The 3,239-nt window shown below is 41.2% G+C and overlaps 1 non-coding gene across 1 annotated transcript; it reads left to right on the top strand.

Annotated features, from left to right (window-relative positions):
• The first annotated feature begins 2,336 nt into the window (after positions 1-2,336).
• TRNAY-GUA (transfer RNA tyrosine (anticodon GUA)) lies at positions 2,337-2,422 on the top strand. The gene is given in 2 exon segments: positions 2,337-2,373; positions 2,387-2,422. It is a non-coding gene; the product is annotated as a tRNA-Tyr (tRNA).
• Positions 2,423-3,239: the final 817 nt, after the last annotated feature.

Raw genomic sequence — 3,239 nt, 5'->3', positions numbered from 1 at the left:
TGGTTTCCTGTGAGGTATTTTGGATCCCCATCTCTTGCTATGAACTGACAAAACAGCAGGATCCCCTTGACAATCTTGATTTCTCAAGGGAAATGGGAGAACACTATACACCATCCAAGATATTAAAATATTGTCAAGGCCGAACACTGATGAATACTCTCAGGAGATGGCCTGTGAGGCGCCGCCTTTCAACTTTTCCCCCTTAGTATGGTGGTCAGTAACATGCGGGAGACTGCGGAGGGGGTCATTTTTTTAATTGGGAACTGATGTGCTTTTACTCAATTCGGGAACGTCACAAGCCAAATTTGTAGTATTTTGCACGAATTGCAAGAGATGTTTACAAGTCGACGGTTGAAGTGGAAGCTCGTATTGAGCTTGCTAGAGACTGATTTGCCAAGCCTTTGATAGCTCAGTTGGTAGAGCGGAGGATTGTAGTGGTAAAACAGGCATCCTTAGGTCGCTGGTTCAAATCTGGCTCGAAGGACTTTTGCCAAATGCACATTTTATTGAATACTTGGAAAGTAAAATACTTGGAAAGTAAAATAACAGACAATTTATAATTATATTATATTTCATCACTGAAAATAGATGCCTTTTGCTTTGAGGCTGTGGCCACGTTATTTTTCTGTCCGACACCAATCTTCGTTGGTTTCCTGTGAGGTATTTTGGATCCCCATCTCTTGCTATGAACTGACAAAACAGCAGAATCCCCTTGACAATCTTGATTTCTCAAGGGAAATGGGAGAACACTATACACCATCCAAGATATTAAAATATTGTCAAGGCCGAACACTGATGAATACTCTCAGGAGATGGCCTGTGAGGCGCCGCCTTTCAACTTTTCCTCCTTAGTATGGTGGTCAGTAACATGCGGGAGACTGCGGAGGGGGTCATTTTTTTAATTGGGAACTGATGTGCTTTTACTCAATTCGGGAACCTCACAAGCCAAATTTGTAGTATTTTGCACGAATTGCAAGAGATGTTTACAAGTCGACGGTTGAAGTGGAAGCTCGTATTGAGTTTGCTAGAGAATGATTTGCCAAGCCTTTGATAGCTCAGTTGGTAGAGCGGAGGATTGTAGTGGTAAAACAGGCATCCTTAGGTTGCTGGTTCAAATCCGGCTCGAAGGACTTTTGCCAAATGCAAATTTTATTGAATACTTGGAAAGTAAAATACTTGGAAAATAAAATAACAGACAATTTATAATTATATTATATTTCATCACTGAAAATAGATGCCTTTTGCTTTGAGGCTGTGGCCACGTTATGTTTCTGTTCAACACCAATCTTCATTGTTTTCCTGTGAGGTATTTTGGATCCACATCTCTTGCTACGAACTGGCAAAACAGCAGAATCCCCTTGACAATCTTGATTTCTCAAGGGAAATGAGAGAACACTATACACCATCCAAGATATTAAAATATTGTCAAGGCCCAACACGGCTGAATACTCTGAGGAGATGGCCTGTGAGGCGCCGCCTTTCAACTTTTCCCCCTTAGTATGGTGGTCAGTAACATGCGGGAGACTGCGGAGGGGGTCATTTTTTTAATTGGGAACTGATGTGCTTTTACTCAATTCGGGAACCTCACAAGCCAAATTTGTAGTATTTTGCACGAATTGCAAGAGATGTTTACAAGTCGACGGTTGAAGTGGAAGCTCGTATTGAGTTTGCTAGAGAATGATTTGCCAAGCCTTTGATAGCTCAGTTGGTAGAGCGGGTGACTGTAGTGGTAAAACAGGCATCCTCAGGTTGCTGGTTCAAATCCGGCTCGAAGGACTTTTGCCAAATGCAAATTTTATTGAATACTTGGAAAGTAAAATACTTGGAAAATAAAATAACAGACAATTTATAATTATATTATATTTCATCACTGAAAATAGATGCCTTTTGCTTTGAGGCTGTGGCCACGTTATGTTTCTGTCCAACACCAATCTTCATTGTTTTCCTGTGAGGTGTTTTGGATCCCCATCTCTTGCTATGAACTGGCAAAACAGCAGAATCCCCTTGACAATCTTGATTTCTCAAGGGAAATGAGAGAACACTATACACCATCCAAGATATTAAAATATTGTCAAGACCCAACACGGCTGAATACTCTGAGGAGATGGCCTGTGAGGCGCCGCCTTTCAACTTTTCCCCCTTAGTATGGTGGTCAGTAACATGCGGGAGACTGCGGAGGGGGTCATTTTTTTAATTGTGAACTGATGTGCTTTTACTCAATTCGGGAACCTCACAAGCCAAATTTGTAGTATTTTGCACGAATTGCAAGAGATGTTTACAAGTCGACGGTTGAAGTGGAAGCTCGTATTGAGTTTGCTAGAGCACAATTTGCAAAGCCTTCGATAGCTCAGTTGGTAGAGCGGAGGACTGTAGTGTGAAAACAGGCATCCTTAGGTCGCTGGTTCAAATCCGGCTCGAAGGACTTTTGCCAAATGCACATTTTATTGAATACTTGGAAAGTAAAATACTTGGAAAGTAAAATAACAGACAATTTATAATTATATTATATTTCATCACTGAAAATAGATGCCTTTAGCTTTGAGGCTGTGGCCACGTTATTTTTCTGTCCGACACCAATCTTCGTTGGTTTCCTGTGAGGTATTTTGGATCCCCATCTCTTGCTATGAACTGACAAAACAGCAGAATCCCCTTGACAATCTTGATTTCTCAAGGGAAATGGGAGAACACTATACACCATCCAAGATATTAAAATATTGTCAAGGCCGAACACTGATGAATACTCTGAGGAGATGGCCTGTGAGGCGCCGCCTTTCAACTTTTCCTCCTTAGTATGGTGGTCAGTAACATGCGGGAGACTGCGGAGGGGGTCATTTTTTTAATTGTGAACTGATGTGCTTTTACTCAATTCGGGAACCTCACAAGCCAAATTTGTAGTATTTTGCACGAATTGCAAGAGATGTTTGAATGTCGACGGTTGAAGTGGAAGCTCGTATTGAGCTTGCTACAAACTGATTTGCCAAGCCTTCGATAGCTCAGTTGGTAGAGCAGAGGACTGTAGTGGTAAAACAGGCATCCTTAGGTCGCTGGTTCAAACCCGGCTCGAAAGACTTTTGCCAAATGCACCTTTTATTGAATACTTGGAAAGTAAAATACTTGGAAAGTAAAATAACAGACAATTTATAATCATATTATATTTCATCACTGAAAATAGATGCCTTTTGCTTTGAGGCTGTGGCCACGTTATTTTTCTGTCCAACACGAATCTTCATTGGTTTCCT

This window comes from Ambystoma mexicanum, chromosome 1p (assembly GCF_040938575.1).
Source record: "Ambystoma mexicanum isolate Mex_15411 chromosome 1p, UKY_AmexF1_1, whole genome shotgun sequence".
Classification (NCBI taxonomy): Eukaryota; Metazoa; Chordata; class Amphibia; order Caudata; family Ambystomatidae; genus Ambystoma; species Ambystoma mexicanum.
This window is presented reverse-complemented; position numbering and strand designations above follow the sequence as displayed.